The following is a 21,048-nucleotide window of genomic DNA, read 5'->3' as shown; positions in this document are numbered from 1 at the left end:
AGGAAAGTTTGTGTTTCTTTTTTGCTAGTTGGTGGAGACATAGCTGTTATTTTGTTGATCACATCCATTGGGATTTGACGGCGTCCATCTTGCCATTTTATTCCTAAAAACTGGATCTCTCGTGCAGGTCCTTTAACTTTATTCTGTTTTATGGCAAAACCGGCCTTCAGAAGGATTTGGACTATTTTCTTCCCTTTCTCGAAAACTTCTTCTGCAGTGTCACCCCACACAATGATGTCATCGATGTACTGCAGGTGTTCAGGAGCTTCCCCCTGCTCCAGCGCAGACTGGATCAGTCCATGGCAAATGGTAGGGCTGTGTTTCCACCCCTGGGGCAGCCGATTCCAAGTATATTGGACTCCCCTCCAAGTGAAAGCAAACTGTGGCCTGCACTGTGCTGCTAGAGGGATGGAGAAAAATGCATTAGCGATATCAATTGTGGCATACCACTTGGCTGCCTTTGATTCCAGTTCATACTGGAGTTCTAGCATGTCCGGCACTGCAGCACTCAGTGGTGGCGTGACTTCGTTCAGGCCACGATAGTCCACTGTTAGTCTCCACTCACCATTAGACTTTCGCACTGGCCATATGGGACTATTAAAAGGTGAATGAGTCTTGCTGATCACTCCTTGGCTCTCCAGTTGACGAATTAGCTTATGGATGGGACTCAGGGAGTCTCGGTTGGTGCGATATTGCCGCCGGTGCACAGTTGTGGTAGCGATCGGCACTTGCTGTTCTTCAACCCTCAGCAACCCCACAACAGAAGGGTCCTCTGAGAGACCAGGCAAGGTAGACAACTGTTTAATGTCCTCTGTCTCCAAAGCAGCTATGCCAAAAGCCCAGCGGAACCCTTTTGGGTCCTTGAAATATCCTCTTCTAAGATAGTCTATGCCAAGGATGCACGGAGCATCTGGGCCAGTCACAATACGGTGCTTTTGCCACTCATTACCGGTTAGACTCACTTCAGCCTCCAATACAGTTAACTGCTGGGATCCCCCCGTCACACCATAAATACAGATGGGCTCTGGCCCTTTATAGCTTGATGGCATTAGAGTACATTGTGCACCGGTGTCTACCAAAGCCTTATACTTCTGTGCGTCTGACGTGCCAGGCCATCGAATCCACACAGTCCAATAAACTCGATTGTCCCTTTCCTCCCCCTGGCTGGAGGCAGGGCCCCTCTAGTCCTGGTCAGAATCTTCATTTCTGTGTTTAAAGGACTGCCTGCTGGAAGTTGGAGCAGCAAACCTTTCAGAGAACTCCTTTTTCCCAATTGTTTTCCTTTGCAATTCACGTACCCGTGCCTCTAGGGTCGCAGTAGATTTTCCATCCCATTTTCTCATGTCCTCTCCATGGTCACGTAGGTAAAACCACAGGGTGGCGCGGTGTGTGTGCCCACCATATTGTCTTCCTTGCATAGATGAACGTTTACCCCTAATAGCTGAGACACTGGTTTGTACAGGTGGGGAGGAAAATAAACTCTCTTTAAGTTGGTGGATCTCTTCAGAAAGTTTCTCCAAGGTATTCTCTTTTAGCTGGTGGACACTAGTTCGTTCAGGTGAAGGGGAAGATAATCTTTCTTCAAGTTGGTGGATCTTCTCAGAAAGTTTCTCCAAAGCATTCTCTTTTAGCTGGTGGACACTGGTTCGTTCAGGTGAAGGGGAAGATAATCTTTCTTCAAGTTGGTGGATCTTTTCAGAAAGTTTCTCCAAAGCATTCTCTTTTAGCTGGTGGACACTGGTTCGTTCAGGTGAAGGGGAAGATAATCTTTCTTCAAGTTGGTGGATCTTTTCAGAAAGTTTCTCTAAAGCATTCTCTTTTAGCTGGTGGACACTGGTTCGTTCAGGTGGAGGGGAAGATAAATTCTCTTTAAGTTGGTGGACCTCTTCAGAGAGTTTCTCCACAGCTGAGACACAGGCCTTTAGGGAAGAGGAGAGATTTCCTTCGTACTGCCGGAGTATTTTAGTCACTTCATTCACTGTGGGATTCTCCTCCGTTTTCCAGGCTAGTATTGCCAATGAGTTGGCATATGATGATGGGGCACTCCGTACAAACTTCCGCCACATGGGTGGTGTACACTGGACTGCATCTGGATCTGCGGATGTTTGTGCGTCATCTAGGTCCTTATAAATTACTTCCCGTACGGCCAATTCCCTCAGGTACTGAATTCCCTTCTCCATGGTGGTCCATTTGCTTGGTAAACATACAAGTTCTTCCTTGAAGAGATACCTTTCCTTCACAGCTGACAGGAGACGCCTCCAGAGGCTGCGAGATTGTGCTCCATCTCCAATTGCTTTGTCAATGCATGCGTCCCTAGCAAGGGATCCCAGCCGCCTGGCTTCCTTGCCCTCCAATTCCACATAATTGGCTCCCGTGTCCCAGCACCGGAGCAGCCAGGTGACAAGCTGCTCGCCTATACAGCGACCAAAATCTTTTCGCACATCTCGTAGCTCACGCTGGTATAGAGTCCGGGTAATTACTGTTGATTTTTCGACATCCTCATCCTCATCTTCAGTCTTCTGCACCTTTGATGGCCAGTGTAGAGTCCGGGTAGTTACTGTTGATTTTCCGACATCCTCATCCTCATCTTCAGTCTCCTGCACCTTTGATGGCTGGTATGGAGTCCGGGTAGTTACTGTTGATTTTTCGCCATCCTCATCCTCATCTTCAGTCTCCTGCACCTTTGATGGCCCAGCCTCGTCTTCACTTCGCCCAGACTTAGCAGAAGACTGTCTGCGTTTTAAACGACCTGAGCCTCTATACCATTTTTTCACCTTGTCTACAGGGGCAACTTGCACTGCTACAGCTCGTTTCTCTGACCCAGCCACAGGGTCTGCCACAGGGGTTGGAATACCCTCTGCGGGGTCAACTTGCACTGCTACAGCTCGTTTCTCTGACCCAGACACAGGGTCTGCCACAGGGGTTGGAATGCCCTCTGCGGGGTCAACTTGCACTGCTACAGCTCGTTTCTCTGACCCAGACACAGGGTCTGCCACAGGGGTTGGGATACCCTCTGCGGGGTCAACTTGCACTGCTACAGCTCGTTTCTCTGACCCAGCCACAGGAGTGGGAGCAGCTGCACGAGCTGGGGCAGCTGCAGGAGCTGGGGCAGCTGCAGGAGCTGGGGCAGCTGCAGGAGCTGGAGCGGCTGCAGGGGCTGGAGCTGGAGCGGCTGCAGGAGCTGGAGCGGCTGCAGGAGCCGGAACGGCTGCAGGAGCTGGAGCTGGAGCGGCTGCAGGAGCTGGAGCGGCTGCAGGAGCTGGAGCTGGAGTAGCTGCAGGAGCTGGAGCTGGAGCGGCTGCAGGAGCTGGAGCGGCTGCAGGAGCTGGAACTGGAACGGCTGCAGGAGCTGGAGCTGGAGTAGCTGCAGGAGCTGGAACTGGAGCGGCTGCAGGAGCTGGAGCTGGAGCGGCTGCAGGAGCTGGAACTGGAACGGCTGCAGGAGCTGGAGCTGGAGTAGCTGCAGGAGCTGGAACTGGAGCGGCTGCAGGAGCTGGAGCTGGAGTAGCTGCAGGAGCTGGAACTGGAGCGGCTGCAGGAGCTGCAGCTGGAGTAGCTGCAGGAGCTGGAACTGGAGCGGCTGCAGGAGCTGGAGCTGGAGTAGCTGCAGGAGCTGGAACTGGAGCGGCTGCAGGAGCTGCAGCTGGAGCGGCTGCAGGAGCTGGAGCTAGGTTGCTAATAACATCAATTGCAGCTCGATAGGCACAAGCCAGACCCCAGCACGCTACAGTGATTTGTGTCACTTTGGAACTGCCAGAGTCATGACACCTTTTTTTCAAGCATTCTGCCAGCTTTTTAGGATTTTGCAGTTGTTCAGGGGTGAATGTCCAAAACACTGGAGGTGACCACTGCTCTAGAAACCTGCCCATATCCTCCCACACTCCCTGCCACTCGCAACTACCCCGCCTCAAGACAGATCTCCGGATGAGATTCCTAAGTAGTTGTTTAACCCTCCACAAAATCTGAAGCGCATTCAGGAGACATAACAACAAGAGCAGGCTGGTCTGAGTATCCCAAGGATATTCAACATCTCGGAGAACCACCGTAACTAACTCGGGGGATAAGAGGGTGGTGGTGAAGGAGAAAGGGAGAGTGAACAGGTAGGGAAACATGTCTTCCCCTGTCCCCTTCACAGATTGGCTCCCTAACGAAAACAGGCAATAGGTGTAATTGCTAATAGTTTCCGAGATATGGGTTCCAAAGTATAGAGTCGACGTCAGTGCTGAGTACAAATACCAGGTTAAAGTCGTGACCAGATATTTCATCATTTCATAAGCCATTGTTACACCGCACAGTACCATAACAATCTTAAACCAGGGCCCGGAAAGGATAAACAGTGCAACAGGGAGCACATACAGAAAGTAACGCACCATAAAACTCAATTTGGAATACAGGTACAGCAGACTGGAGATTAAGGCAATCAACATCGTGACTAGCAACTATTAAGCAGGTCCAATACTTATACCAATTTTAGTTTAACACACTCTGGTCAGATTTGTCGATATCTCAACCCTTCGGGCCCCACGTTGGGCGCCAAAAAAACTGTTGTGGTTTAACCCGGCTGGCAGCTAAACACCACACAGCCGTTCGCTCACCCTCCCCCCTCCCTCTCTGGGATGGGGGGAGAGAAACGGGAAAGTGAAGCCTGTGAGTTGAGATAAAGACAGTTTATTAAGACAGGAAAATAATAATAACAATAATAATAATAATAGTGATAATGGTAATAGTATTAACAATAATAATGTGTAAGAAAACAAGTGATGCACAATGCAATTGCTCACCACCCGCTGACCGATGCCCAGCCTATCCCCGAGCAGCCGGCCCCCCACCCCGGCCAGCCACCCCTATATATTGTTTAGCATGACGTCAGATGGTATGGAATACCCCTTTGGCCAGTTTGGGTCAGCTGTCCTGGGTCTGTCCCCTCCCAGCTCCTGCTGCACCCCCAGCCTGCTCGCTGGCAGGACAGAGCAAGAAGCCGAAAAGTCCTTGGCCTGGTGTAAACACTGCTCTGCAACAATTAAAACATCAGCATGTTATCAGCGCTCTTCTCATCCTAATCCAAAACATAGCACCCTACCAGCTACTATGAGCTACTTAACTCTGTCCTAACTGGAACCAGGACACTGCCACAATCTAGCACCAAAAGAGCTGACACAGGACCCTCTACGCCTACTAATCCCACGTTTCCTTGCCCCCAATGCCACCTCCCCCAAAGACCCACTTTTCTTCTGTACTATCAGCTTCTGATTTCCCCTTCTTTCCTTCTTTTCCTGTTTTCTTCTCAACTAGACACTTGCTGCCTGATAATCTCAAGAGAAGACATAAAAAGCTAAAATAAATAAATACATAAAATTCAACAAAACATTAATTATGCAGAAGGTATAAAATAATACAAAACTAAGTGATGCAGGTGTACAATAATGTTCCCCAGTGGTGTCTGGCACAGGGAACCACAAGCAGATGACATTTTAAAGCATATGTGGGGTACACAGGGATGAAAGCAATGGTCTGTGACTTCCATATGAGTCATTTGTGCATTCCTCCAATCCAAAGTAATGTTGTGAAGAATACCAGCAATAATAAGCTATAAAACCAAAGCCCTAAAGCAAGCATTGTTGAAGCAGACCACCAACAAACAGGGCTTTAAGTGACAGACAGGTGGCTTGGTCTGCTCACACTTTCTTGTCAGATAAAAGCATGAATAGAGTATTTAAAGTTTCCACATCCTGGACATCTTTTAATGACAACATGAACATTTTAGGATAGGATAGAGTAAAATTTAGGAGACGGGGATGCAGGGACACATGTCAAGTTGAAAGGTAATTGATTGAAAGGCATTGATCTGCTCCTTGGTTAAGGACTCAGATGCTCCAGCACGGATGAAGTGAGGGGCATACTTAGCTGGTTGAGGGAAGAGCAGATGCTCCCTTAAAAAGGAACCTAAGAAAAAAGGCTTGGTTAGATGCTGTCAACGAGAAGCAGAAACATTTGAGCAGCAGACAACTACAAAATCAAAAGTCACAAGACAGGCAGGCTGTTTGTTCTTACATGATATTAAGTGTATTTTTTTTTTGTTATATTGTTGTGATTATCCCCGGGACAAGAATAAAAGTCAAAATGAGAGCCTTTTTCATTGCTGGGCTTTCTGATTCTCTCCCAAAGTCTCCAATCATTACACCACCACCTACTCTCATAATACTGAGTAACTAGATGGGTGATAAAAACATCACATGAAACTCAGTGTCAATAAAAGCAAAGCAATCCATAAAGGGAAAACCAATTCTAACAACACATACACAATGTGGGCTCTAAATTAGCTGTTACCACCAAGGAAGAAGGCTGAGGAATCACCGTAGGATGTACTCTACAAATAGCAGCTCTCTGCTCATGTCAGTTCAACACAGGAGGAAATACTTGGGATATGTTAGGAAAAAATAGACAACAAAAGGAGGAAAACGTATCATGTCAGTGCCTTATAAGATAATGGTACATTCCTATCTTAATGTCACATGTATTTTTCATCAACCCATTTTCATAATATGTGGTAGAGTTAACAAAGAGAGAGAAAAAAACAGCAAATGTTGTGAGGAATATGGAAAGACTTTTGCAGAAGAGATGGATTAGGAAATTTGAGCTTGGACAAGAGTAACAAAAAAGTGAGGAATAAAGCTCTATTAAATCACAATGTTTCTACAACTGTAATCCACAAAGTAGAGTCACCTAATGAAATTATCAATTTGTGAGTTTACAGCAGAGCAATAGGAAGGCATTTTCACTCAGTTCATGACTTTGAATTCTGGAACTTTTTGTTACATGATATTGTGGTCATAACAACTATAAATAGGGTTCAAAAGAGTTCAGAAATTGATGGAGTACAGCTCCTTCAGTGCCTACTGAACAGGATGCTCCAAAGGACTCTCCCACATGTAGAAAAGTATAACGCAACACTGCACTCTGTGTTAATATAAATAAATTGAGCTCAACATCAATGTGATATAACTCCTGTAAACAGTTGGCAACCCAGGAAAAATATTGTATGTCATGACTGTGGTCTGAAAACTAAAAAAAGAAAACAAACAACCAAAAAAAAAACACCTCTAAAAAGTTGTTTGTATCCTTTTCCTTCTCCCTTCTCCTCACCAAGTGCATCCAACACACCGACTCAATGTAACTCACTAACTCAGCAGAAAACAAATGCACCAAAAGACAGTTTACTGCCGGGCTGATGAATCAAATCCGATCAGACACAGTCTGAAGGACAGAAGGACAGAAGGAGAGGAAAGGTGGAGGGCAGGACCCCTCTTCTTCAAGGGTAATAGGTCCTGAGGTTGGCTCTGATGTGAAAATAGAGCCTTAGCAGTCATCCATATTGATGTTAAAAAGAGGGGTAAAAAAACCAAAACCAATCTCACCTAAAAAAGAATAAAATGGTCTGTATCTGTACTTCTAGTTTTGGAGGGTTGCTTTTTCTCCCTTTTTTTTTTTTTTTTTTTTTGGGGGGGGGGCAGTGCAGGGGTGTGTAGCAGAATTCTGCCAGAAGGATCATGAGCTCAAAGCTGGGATACATGGGAATTTGTGTGATTGTTCTCTCAGTGCAATATCTCCTGAGATTTCCTTATTTTTAATCTCATTCTACAAATTCTGCAATGTTGTACTCCTTTGATGCAGCTTTGTGGAATTCTCATTAATTGCATTCACTTTTGTTTTCAGGAAGCTTGAAATTTCATCATCTGCTAACATATGCTGAAATGCATGTGTCAGTTTTATAATAAATTTCCAATATATAAAAATATCTATAAAACATACAAATACAAAATTAGTTTGCAACAAAATCACAAGTTATCTGTTTATTAGGGAAAAACAAAGTTGGTAGTGCTGTCAATTACAGGAAGAGCGAGGCAGCTTTAATAATAAAAAGGCATTTGCAGTTTCTCATAACTATACTAAGCAAATTGTTTGGGCTGAAAATTTCCATGCCAGCTGTCTGCCTCAGGCTGAAGTTTTTTGGAAAATTTCAGTCAAAACAGTTCAGCAGATTCTGAGAACAAGGCTAGGGAAAAATATGTTGTTTTACCCATGTAAAAAAAATAAAAATGCCTTTAGCCTTCTCTCTAAAACCTCCTCTGGGATCTTCAGGACATCAGAGGAAGGACTTGAAATTTCCCTGGGAGAGAACTATTTCTTTTTTAATGAATTTTATGGGAATTTGTGTGAGTTTGGCCAAGTTTAGACATCTTTGACAAAACACTGTTGATACATGCTCCTGGGTGCACTTATGCGTGTTTTCCAGCTTCAATCACTTATGTTTCCACCTGTGTGGAACTAAACAAGATGGTTTGTGCTGTGGGGTATGCCAGGTCTGCTGCTCAGTATAAGAACTGAAATCAGATATGCTCTCCTGAGCTTGGCATTCCTTGTGGGGTCATCCCCAGCCAGGAGGAGCTGGATGAGTTTGGGGTGGGAGACTTGGCATTAGAGGGATGTCACTGGGATCACAGGATAAGGCTGGAAAAGTTGAGGAGAGAACCATGGGATGGGTCAGGAGAGATCTGTTTTGGGGAGCAGAGTACTCTGTGAAACCAAGCTATGATAATCTGTTAGTTTAAGCCCTTGACACATGTAAATGCCGAAGTGATGCAGTGCAATAAAGCTACTAGTTCCATGAAGATGTCTTAAAAAAAATACCCCCAAAATAGACTAAAAGATCAATAATAAGATTTAATATTGTATACCGGACACCTTGAATTCAAGGAAAAATAAAACAACACACACACAGAAAAAAAAAAAAAAAAAGAAAAACACTGCAAGTTGCCTTAATGAAGTGCCCTGCCTGCCTGTATGATGCAGTCATTATTCCCAGGACTGGGTTTTATCCTGACCAACCTGGAGATAAAGCAGTGAGAACAGGGAGAAGAAGACAAGGTTTATGATCCCTGTCTCTTCCCTTTCAGAGCTGGGAGCTTTGTAGTGACTAAGCAGAGGACGGAGATACAAGGATGAATATGTTTCAGATTAACCAGCCAAACGATGCCCTGAGACTACGAGCAATGCTGGGCTAGTCATTTCAACCCAAAATTTCGTAACTGTGTTGAAACGAAGCATGTTGCAACTTCTGGATACTCCTTTTGATAGCTCAGAGTCTGCTTACGTGTCAAACACCCACCGCAGCAATTAGAGGCTGTGTGAACTTCGCCTTACCACCAAGTAACCCCCGACCGCACCTCTGTCTGCAGGAGCACATCTTGAGATCAGTTCTTGGGATTGCTCTCTGCTTTCTAGCACAAAAATTTGTGCCAACGCCAAGATTCTGATCACACCTTAAAGCCATCCACACAAAGGTCAATTTTCTGGAAATATCAGTATTCATTTGTTTCCGGTTGATGGGATCTGTGCTGCACCAAGCCTAAACTGCCAACACTTTGTGGATCAGCAAGGAGGAAGGAAATTTCAGCATCTCTCATGCTCCACCATTTTTTCTAACTGCTTTTGGCATTTACTTCTGAAGGCTTTATGACTAACCAGTCCATCCCTTTCTATTCTTTATATAAGACAGTTGAGGATGAAAGTTTTCAACATCGAAGAAAACAGAGGCAGTTCAAAAGGAATTGGCAAAATACCGAAACCTTTCCATTATCACATTGGGAAATCATACATTCCAAATATGACTATATTCATATTCATATATGGCTGATGTGGTTGGGCCATTTAAGTCCAGGTGACCCAGCAGAAGAGATGTTTTACAACTTTGTGGCCTCTGAGACTTTGCTTTCATGTGGGACTGCAGACTGCATTTGAAGACACTGCTCAGGAACTGAATCCTGGCTTCTCTCTCCCTCCATACGGCACAATGCAGAAAAACCAAACCTGGATTTATGCAGGGACCCAACAACCCCCAAGGCCTGAAGCACAATGCACAGCCCCAGATTCCAATTTTTAAGAAACCTGAAGGTCTTCAGTGCACTTACTGGAGTCTGCGGGGGAGAAGAGGAAGCCTGTGAGATCCCACCACATACAAAACACAGGGTTGAGTTAAAACTGCAAAAAGGTCCTGTTGTTTCCTGACTTTTGGCTAACTGAGCAGCCTCCAGAATATTTTGAAGAGTCTACATGTGCAAACACAAGCAAGCTTCTACTCAGTGTTTAGAAAGAAAGATATGCTGAATAGTCACCTAAAACCTGTATCAATGGGCAATGAGACATCTGCATCCACATCTGCTCTGGCAGGCGGGCTGGCACGCCTGCCACCAGTGCCATCGAGGTAGATGCAGCATGAAGCATGATTCTGGGCTGCCATGATTTCCTAGGCTGCAGCAAACACGACTTCACTAAATCCTGAGGAGAGATCAGCGAAATCTAATTGAATCATCCCCATTTAAATGGGCTGATAAATGCGACTCAGCAAGATTCTCCACCTAAATCGACTATCAGCAACTCTTCTTTTCTTTCTCTTTTTTTTTTTTTTCTCTCTCCTCTCTTTAAGAAAAGGATGCGTTATATCCTAGAAAGCAAATTTTACTTGGAATAGGAACCTGAACTGCCAGTCATGTTCTGTCTCTTCTGTTTCTTTCTTCTGACTGTCAACACAGTGGAGGAACATAAATTTTTGTGTTTGGTGCTTTTACAGACATCTTTACATTAAAAATAATAATAAAAAAATCACCTCTGCTGATACTCAGCAGAACAATACATGATGAAGTTTGAATGCCAGTACAGAATAAACAGCTTAGTTCCCAGCAATTTGATATAAAGGTATCTGTGAGCAAGACTCAAACTTCCTAAGAAATTTAAACTTTCTGTAAGAAATGTTTGCCACCCCACACAGCCAAACACACATGCCCTCCTACTCAGATTTCAACTCTGCCTTTAAAGTATTCTCCAGGAAGAAAGATTCAGGACAGCTGGCAAAAAAAAAAAAAAAAAAAAAAAAAAAGTATACTTCTAGGAATATAATTTGACTATCAGCACATCATAAGTGAAATGGCACAGAGGAATGCAAACCGACCATTTATACCTGAGTAGTAACACAAGTCCTATAGCCACACTACAGCATCGCTTCTCAAGCTATGGTGATTAGTTAGAGAAAAAAATTTCTCCAAGATTCTTTTCCTTTTTTCATCTAACAGCAAAGAGGAAACCTATGCATTTATATATTTAAAAAATATTTAATTGCAAGATTTTTTTCTCTCAAAGATACTGGTCAGGGCTCTATGAATACCCAATTCACTGGCAAGTGGTGCATGTTACTGTCTCAAAGAACCCAGCAGTGCTAATCTGTCAGCTCAAAGCAGAAGCAAAATATTTCAGCTTTTAGTTACAATAAGCTATGTGGATAGACCTTGTAAGAGAGCAGGTAACAGCCAGTCTTTAAATCTGAATTGACATTGATTTACAGAGTTTCATCTCTTTGAATCAAATCTGAAAGAGAGTTTCAAGCCACTTCACTTTTTGATATGACAATTACACATGTTTTTAAATACTGAAGAGTTTGCTTTAAAAAGAAAAAAAAAACAGTCTCAAGTGCCTATGGAAATAAGATAAAAAGCTAAAGCAGCGTTAAATAAGATATCAAACAAGTAAGATTTTGTTTATTTTTCTTTCTTTTTAATCTTTTTCTCCAGTAAATTTTTAAACTAGCCTTGATTCGAAATCCCAGTATGAAATCACATATGTCATGCAACATTCATCCTGCCAAATCTCCCTCATCATGCTATTACTGCAATATTTGTAACTTTTGATCTGGAAACATCAAGTTACGTAAGATCATAGTTCTCCTTCTTACAAGGAGGTGATTCTGTCAGAAAATGAAGCAGTGAAGCGTTAACTTGAACAGAACTGGAAATGACTTTCCCAGGGAAAGGGTAGTTTTGCTTAAGCATCTTAGCTATTTTAAAGTGCAAGAGCTCAATGTTTTTTTGTCTTTTTTTTTTTTTTTTACCATTTTCAGAGAAATGGTAAACTACCAGATGAAAAATAATCAAAGCGGAATCTTAATTGGAATATTGTACATGTTGTAGAGAGAATGAAATAACATTTTAGTTATTATGCACCCCAGGAAGCCAATCAAATCAAATAAAAGCACAAAAAAATCTCTCACTTTATAAAACAAGAGAACAACATTTTCCCTTGCCAGTGTGCTATCTGCTCACCAAAACAAAAGGAAAGTATCTAATTTAAATGAGTCAAGTAAAATAATTAAGATACAAGGAGTTCAAAAACCCAGTTTTCTCTGTGCAAATCTCTCTCCTTCCCCATATCCACTGAAACCAGTGACAACTCCCTTTTCCATCCATGTAGTAAAATAAATCATCTGAGGGGGGAATCTCCCCTCCCTCCCCAATCAAAACCAGACGAGAAATTTTACTCTTTTCTCTCAATGATTTTTTTCCCTGCCTCCCTATCCTGTAAAATCAAAGAAGGCAAATTCTCCCCAGAAAAGGTTTTCTAATCCAGGTCCCCTTGCTAATAAAAAAGGAAATTATGAAGTTCACTTGCGCACCTCCTTTTCCCCTTTCCCCTGCCAAAATCCAGCCTGAGAACCTCTTTTCATACTCACACAGCAACTCTTTCTCCACCCAAACATAAAATCTTCCCTCCAGGTCCCACCAATAAATGACAGATATATTGCAAATCTCCCCTTGCATGGAGATGAACACATGCATGAACGTATGTAGGGGAAGGGAGGGTGAGGCACGAAGGCAGGACTCCCTGCAGAAACGGAATACAGCTTAGTGCAGTGGCAGTAACTCCCAATCCTAGTGAGTTGTTTTTTTGGGGGAGGAAAGGGAAACTGTACCAGATTGTGTGCAAAGGAACCTCCTCTTCTTTCTCTGCCCCAGCTGTGGGTGCAGAGCCCGCACAGGGAGGTCCTGTGCTGATCTCTGCAGGGAGCACAACCCAGGTAACACCTTCACATGGACATAACTGCCCTCCTCGTCCCTAAATCTTCTGGCAACCAGCGCAGACCATAATTTCCCTGCTCATATGCTACCTTGGGGGTCACATTTACAGGGGCACGTAGCAGCGGGGAACCCTCCCGGCCCCAAAACAGCCCGCAGCAGCAAGGACTGATCCAGCAGCGTGGCACAGGCTGGGAGCTGGGAACCGAAGAGGGAAGGGCAGCTCGCAATGGCCACAAACAAGCAAATTCCTCCAGCCTCATAACGCAAGCAGAGCCTGCTTTGAAGGCTTGTCTCACTGCAAAACAGTGCTACAGCAAGAGATGCGTCCTCCTACCTTTACGGGTAGGAACCCTGCCACACACACTAAAAAATATACAGCTGTACTCAGTGTTTTTTCCACCTAAGCCCATAAAAGTGCTACAGGCTGAGACGCCAAGTGGGAGGTGCCTGGCTCGGAAGAGGCCAATGAAATAAATTAAATACAAATCACTGGCTGAGCCCCAACCTCCCCCAGCCAGGCGGGGAGATGTGCGGCTCTCCCATGGCCGATGCCCTGCCCTGGGCTTATCCTTGCCGGACCCAGAGTGCTGCTGCTGGCACATGTGCATATGGTAAATCTCAGGTTTTGCAGGCACATATGGCACACACGTTGGGAGCAGAGCACTTTCCACAGGAGGGGAGGGGCCACCCTACGAGCAAACAATTTTCTTAGGGTCAGGGAGTTGGGATAGGTTGGGGTCTGCCAAGTTCCTCTGCCCAAATCCTGTGCCCCCAAGCCCGGAGCATCTCCCCCTCAAATTGCAACCCCCACCAACTTGCCACGCCACAGCAGAAGTTTACCTAGCAGAGCACACAGTCAACTTCCAACTTCAAAGCTTTGCACTCATTTTTGCATTTCTGTCCCTTCCCTCACATGGGACATTTGTCAGAAAAAAATAAAAATGCAGCTCTAAATTCAGGATGAGACTTCACTGCACAAAGTTAAGAATGGAGATGTGTGTGGGGTGGGGATGTGACATTATTTTATAGTTTAATGCCTTTTTTTTTCTTTTTTTTTTTCCCCCTTTTAATTAGAGAGAATTGAACTTTCCTGGAAGAACCATGAGTAAATGCATTCAAGATGCAGAAAGGTCTTGTCTATCTGGTCAATAAGTATTTAGCAAGCTCTGTTTTGGCTGTATGAAAATTGTGTTTCAAAAACTGGGGATCCCATAAGACAGGAAGGCTGTGGCATAAATATATATTTTGTTTTTCAAATGGTGTGCTTACATGGTTGTAAATACTGCAAATTTTTAAGTATGGTCATGGTAAGAAAGAGTAAATACACACTGCCTCATGTACTACTGAAACTGCTTTCTTTTCTTTTTAAGATTTAGCATACCTTAACTACCACTTACTTCAAAGTAAAATATCCCAGATATTTTAGATCTCTCTCTATATATATATTTAATAAAACTTAATAACAAGATATAAATGCCCTTTGGTAGCATCTTGTTTTTATGTTCTGCAGCCCAAATTTGTATTTCAAAATGCAAATTGCTGAGAATATCAGCACAAGTCTGAACCACTGCATTTCTCTCAGGCACTCTAGCATTTTTTTTTCAAACGCCACACTGTTTGGGGATCTCAATAGTGGCAGGGCATGGCTAGAAGCAGGGCTTTAACATTTAATGCCTAAGAAACAGATTTGTCACCCAAGTTGCAGCTGAGCACATTTTTTTCATAATTTTGGTTGAAGGCAAAGCCACCCCCGTGGAAAATGGGAGACCCCTTCCCCATCCCCGACTCTAGCACAGATCCAAATGTAAACACACACACACACACTCCCACAACACACCACCCTGCAGCAGGACATGGGGATGAGGCGGAGGGTTCAGACAGAGCAAAAGGAGCTTTGTGCAGCTGAGAAATACCGAGGCACTTCCTTATTAATTTTTTCCTTTCTTTTTTTTTCTCAATCCCCCCCCCCCCCCCCCCCGGCACTTTTACTATTACATAAATAACACCGATTGATTTTAAAGCTGCATCCTTGCTCCAATGTCTCCAAATCTGCACTGCTGCTTCCCCCAGCACAGCCGCACCGCTCGGGGTGCAAAGGGGAAGGGCTGGGGAGGTCGGGTGGGAGAAGCCAACCCAAACGTACCCTGAAGCAAGGTCTGGCTGGGCTGAGGGTGGCTGGTCCCCAGCGCCCCAGCCTGGAGCCTCCGGCAGCATCCCTGGGCTCCTGCTGGATTGCTGCAAACTGTGCGGAGGGAGCAGCAAGGGCTGGGATGCAAGGGGAGAAAAGCAGGCTGGGCAGAGGGAGGGATGGTGGGGAGGAAAAGGCAAGGATTCAGGGAGCTTCTCCCCAGCCCCGAGCCGTGTGCCTGTCTGCTCGGTGGGGAGAGGAAGGGGGGAAGGGAAAACTGGAGGGTGGCGATCACACAAATGCACTTTTCGGAGCAAAACGCAAGCTTACCATGTCTGCAGGCTTCCCCACCGAAATGCCACTTATGTGTCCAGCGATCCCAAACTGGGCTACTACGGCCAGGCACCGGAGCTCATCTCAGCAGGCAGCTCGGCAATACACCACCGCCACCCCCAAAAATCAAAATCAAAATAAAAAAGACCGGTCCAGCTTCTTTCCTGGCAGGAATCGTCCCTGGTAGGACTGCCCAAAATAAGCAGCTGCAATCCAAAGGCTTTATTTAAAGCTTCCCCCCTCCTCCTCCTCCTCTCCTTTCCTCGCTCTCTCTCTCCCTCTCTCTGTTACACACAGAGAGAAAGAGAGACACACACAGGTTACATGAATGGGAGGCAGGAGCCGGCGCTCCCGGGCTGGGAATGACAGGCACACATGCGGCCCGCTGCTGCGCACCGCGGGCGGCTCGGGGCGGCGTGGGCACGGGGGCGGCATGGGAATGGCTTGGGCACGGGCATGGAGTGGCATGAGGAGGGGTATGGGGTGGGCGTGAGGTGGGAAGGGTGGAGGTGGGCATGGGGAGGAGATGGGCATGGGGAGGAGATGGGCATGGGAATGGGCATGGACATGGAATGGAAATGGGCATGGGCAGGAGATGGGCATAGAAATGGGCATGGACATGGAATGGAAATGGACATGGGTGGGAGACGGGCATAGGAATGGACATGAACATGGAATGGAAATGGACATGGGCAAGAGACGGGCATAGGAATGGACATGAACATGGAATGGAAATGGAAATGGACATGGGCATGGGCATGGGCATGGGCATGGGCATGGAATGGAAATAGACACGGGCATGGGCATGGGCATGGGGAGGAGATGGTCATGAACATTTAAGGGAAATGGGCATGGGCATGAAAGGAAAATGGACATGGGCACAGACACAGCCGTAGGGAAGAAATGGACATGGGCATGGGGAGATGTGCATGGACATGAGGAGGAGATGGATGTGGGCATGGGCATGGGGAAGAGATGGACGTGGGCATAGGTTTGGGCATGTAGAGGAGATGTGTGTGGGCATGGGGAGGAGATGGTCATGGGCATGGCCATGAGGAAGATATGGGTGTACACATAGGCATGGGGAAGAGATGGACATGGGTGTAGACATGGGCATGGACGTAGGGAGGAGATGAACATGAGTATGGGGTTGAGATGGGCATGGGCATAGAGAAGAGATGGACGTGGGCATAGGCATGGGCATGGCCATAGGTATGACCATAGGGAGGAGATAGACATGGCCATAGGGAAGGCATAATGTGAGTATAGGGAAGGGATGGATATGGATATGGGTAGCAGGTGGGCAGGAGCATGGGCATGGGAAGGGTATGGACATGGGCATAGCATGTGTAAAGGATGCATAGATCTGTGTGTGGACATACGATAGACATGGCATGGGCATGGGCATTGGATGGGAACAGGCATGGGCATGGGCATGGAGGTGGCACGTGCACAGCACAGGCACAGAGAAGTGATGAGTATGGCATGGACATGGCATTGGCATAACATGGGCGTAGCGAAGAGATTGGCATGTCATGGGCATGGGGCAAAGATGGACAGGGACATGGGCATAGGGCACATGGACTGGGCATGGGAATGGGCACAGCATGGGTAGGGAATGGGCATGGGTCTGGGTCTGGGCGTGGGCATAGGCATGGAAATGGTAGTGAGATGAAATGTGTGTGGACATGAGTGTGGACATGGGCATCTGAAGGTAATAGGAGGGCAGAGAATGGGAATGAACTTAAGTCATGGGTTGAGCTTTGGCCTTGGCATGGGAATGGGATGAAATGGGGATAGGAGAGCTGCCTCAGGTGGTGCCTCTGTGCCCTGTCTCTGATGTGCCTCCCTCTGTCTTCCCAGGGTCAGCTGGGTTCCAGAGTCAGCACATGTAACGAGGAGGAGAAAACCTCCGTTCTTTCCTATCCCAAGTTAGGCAACTTGCACAATGCCTTGCTTTTAGGATCAGGAAGCATCATTCACAGCGATGCCAGGAGATTATTGTTATTATTATTAATAATAATGCATAATTATATTGTTTAATAATTTAAACCAACTTCTCAGGAAGAAGGACTGCAAGATTTCAGTTGCATAATTTAAGATTAAGTCTTCATTGAGAGGAAGACCAATGCTGCCAGTTTCTGCCTTTTAAATATTTGTATGATTTTTGTTGTTGTTGTGGTCGTTTTTTTGTTGTTGTTGTAGTTTCTTTTTTTTTTTTAATTTAAACTGTAATGATAAGAAATTACATTCATTTACTGTTTTTATTCAGCGTAGTCTGAAGGGGGGAAAGGTGGGTGGTGTGTGTACGTGTCCAGCCCTGCTACTGCTTTGTTGCCTGACCTCAGGCAGGTCCCTCATAACTTATTCTTGCCCAAATTCATAATCTGTTGCTTTTTACACTCAGTTTATCAGTTTCTCATGCACCTAATAATCACGCTTTTCTGTTTCAAGTCCCTCCTCAAAATTTACTCCTGCAAAAATTTTTAGCAACAGACTCTGCATGGCTTAAGCTGGCAACACAAATCTTGGAGTGATACTGGATTAGGCCCTAAAACTGCATTGTAAGAAGAGTGTTGAACATAATGGATTGCAGTACTTCATGCAGTGCTTTGAGGTACATGGGGACTGTCCTCTTTATGGCACACCTTTAAATCAGCCAGGTGCAAGTCAGCTATGTTCTGTTTTTTCTTCTTGTCCTAAAATTTCCAGCCTTTGAGGAAGGTAAGAAGGTGAGACTGTATTTTATTCCAAACCCAGAAATCAGGGTAAAAAGGCACACGACAAATCAGAACATTAACTTAAACAGTGGAGTTGTCGATGTAACAGTCTGCTTTGCAAAATAGCTGCTACTGTTCACTGTTTTTCCAGTCATACATATTAAAAAAGAAATACATTTGCATCGGCCTTGTTGCCTGATGGAATATATTCCACATCAGGAATCTAGGCTCTAGACAAAGGTAATTTAGGTCTCTGGAAGGGCAAAGTTTAATTGAGAAATATATATATTGTTAGGAATAGACCGTATCCAAATTCAATGGTAATTGTATAAGCCTTTCAAAAATCATACAGTATGCAAGCTTCCAAAATTTCTGAACAAGAAACATTTCCATTTAAATGCCAAGAGGCAATTTTCCCTCTCTTGTTCAATACTAAATCAGTCACATGAGCAGTTTGCATTTGATTTTAGAAAGGAAATGGAACATCTTCATTTCCAATTGCATATAACTTTTGCTTTTTCTTGTTCTTAGTGCTCTCACTTGTTTGCAGTACTTTCCTGCAGTTTTGAAATTCTTCCATTTGATCTGCCTGTTCACTCCAGCTATTTATTTATTTAACTGTTTATCTATCTATTTATTTATTTATTTTAAGTCCAACAGCATTATTAATAGAACCTAGTAAACCCAAGTGTGCAGTAGCATACTGTTTGTTTGTATGCTGGCTGGTAAATCCAAGTTTAACAGATCAGCACTGTTTGTGTAATTGGCCTTTCCCTGTTAACTGAACTAGACAATGATGCTCTTGGAATAAAGAAAAAAAAAAAAAAAGAGAGAGAGAGAACGATAGTAATTTAATGGGACAAAACGACTTTGCTTAGGAAAATCCCCCTGCTTCAGTTCACAGCAAATTACTGTGGTTGCAGAAGTGTGCCGCATACCAATTTGGAGCATATTTTATGAAGATGTTCATTTCAAAATGTCAGTGTTCACCAGCCTGCCATATTGTGCCTGTGTCCTGTACAACGGGTAGATTCGCACAGTCGAATGTTCCTTGTGAAGAGAAACTATTTACTCAAATTCCCTTCCAGATAATGCTTATGCAAAGTTCGTAAAGTAGCTACATCTGTGGAATGAGAAGGCAATTGAAAAAACTAAAGCCTATTAGACCTCCTGCTTTAGGAGACAGGAGAGCAAGTCCTGGAGCTGTGGTTCAGTTTAGCACTTAATAGTCCTGATGTTGGGTTATGTTTCCCTGCTGACATTTGCTCCCACAAACCTATGAAAACACCTGTCATGAAGTCCCCATTCATCAAGCAAAAAGTAGCAACATCTGCTGTGGTCAGAGGCTTCTTGCTGAAGAAGTTCAGCAGCAGAAGTGTCTTTGGTTGGTTAGGTCAGCCCTTTGCCAAGAGGTGCTGCACCACTGACAACCTCTGCTAAAGATTTTTTTTTTTTTATTTTTACATCCAAGAGAGTAATGCAGAAGGAAAAACTCATATATTTTAATCAATGGAAGTGAAACCATTTGCCTTTCAGAGACTATAAAATAATACACACCCCAGGGTTCAATGCTCTTTTCTACTCCTCCAGAACATTCTTAAGGGGAAATCACTCTTTTCTTGATGAAAGTGCAATTCAAATGTGGAAATATGCCATTCTTCATGCTTTCTCCATAGGGAGCAAAATGATTTCTGTAATTAAACCCTTTTTACCAACATTTCCTGATGAGAATAGCTTTTTTTAGACAAGGGGAAAAGCCATGTACAAAAGGGTTTGCAAAACCAGGTCTGGGGGGTTTGACCTTTAAGCCTCTGTTTGAATTAGTCATTTTGGTTGAAAGGTGCATGAGAATGAGGCAAGTAAAAGCTGCAGCTTAAGTTTCCAATCAGGCACTGCTGAAAGGACATGGCTTCAGGACAAAGGAAGGTATGAGTACCACTGCTAGCGTTACTCTAGATATTACAGATACCATTGGCCCTGAAAACATGCAGCCCAATGTTCAGAGCACTTTATCAGCCCCAAGGGTGTAGCCTGGGGCCCTGTTGGGCTTGTGATGTGGTCTGTACTACAGCATTGCTGCTGCACTGGTTCCCATGGTAGCTAGATCAAAGAAATCCAGCTTCTCTGATATATATCAGGCTGTCATGGCCAGTGTAGACAAAACTGGAGTCAAATACAAAGCTGAGCCCTTGTACGAGCTTTTGTAGGACTGGGACCTGAAGTCCACACCATGCTTCTTGCCACCACAAAGTGCATCATGTCATACACAGAGATCAAGATATGGGACCAAACTCTAAGCCACCTGCATGGCTGAGGGCTGAGAGCCCACTCCTGCGTGATGGACAGCAGGCTTGACCTTGAGCTAGATGCAGAGCTGAATCCTGGAATTCCCACTTGGAGAACAAGTTTCATGGTTACATCTCTCTGCCAAAACCCTTGAGCAAGGTGAGGGAGCAGAAATCGCAGGGGGCTCCTGACACATGCTTCGGGCAGGACTTCCCTCCTTCTACTCCATAGGATGCCTGCACCTTAATCCAGCCTGCATTAACTGGGAGAGATGTCTCCACCACTGGTACCATGAGATGGGTTCTGGTGAGATGCTAACACTTCATTTATTCTTTCATTTTATTATCTGATGCCCAGCAGGATGCTAAAGGCTGGAGAGGGTCCTTCTATCTTGACTGAGATGCCTTTTGTAGCATCTCAGAGGATCTCAGGGCATAAGGAGGACAGAACTGAGCACCTACCCACTGTACTGGGCCTTATACCCACACTTTCTTTGTTTTCAAAGTACCAGCGTCTGTTGTCATACCTGAGAAATCAGCGGAGGCAGAAGATGGAGATGAGAGCCTGCTCCTGCTTACTCAGGAAAAGTTCCCATCAAGTGAGTTGGACATTTGCCTGAGTGAGTGTTGCAGGATTCGGCCCATATGCTTCTCAGCTCTTATATTTGCATAGTGCAGAA

At 44.9% G+C, this 21,048-nt stretch overlaps 1 protein-coding gene across 7 annotated transcripts in view; it reads right to left on the bottom strand.

Annotated features, from left to right (window-relative positions):
- The window catches only part of TENM4 (teneurin transmembrane protein 4), a 1,681,110-nt gene that overhangs the window by 591,597 nt on the left and 1,068,465 nt on the right, over positions 1-21,048 (bottom strand). For 3 of the 7 annotated variants that reach the window (XM_080576314.1, XM_080576315.1, XM_080576317.1), the window contains exon 1: positions 15,361-17,495. The exons of the other annotated variants lie outside the window; for them this stretch is intronic. The gene's annotated coding sequence lies outside the window, so the exon portion shown is untranslated. Of the gene's footprint in view, positions 1-15,360; positions 17,496-21,048 lie in introns of those variants that run through there. 7 annotated transcript variants of the gene reach the window in all.

The sequence above is a fragment of the Anser brachyrhynchus genome, assembly GCF_964034855.1.
Source record: "Anser brachyrhynchus genome assembly, chromosome: 1".
NCBI lineage: Eukaryota > Metazoa > Chordata > Aves > Anseriformes > Anatidae > Anser > Anser brachyrhynchus.
This window is presented reverse-complemented; position numbering and strand designations above follow the sequence as displayed.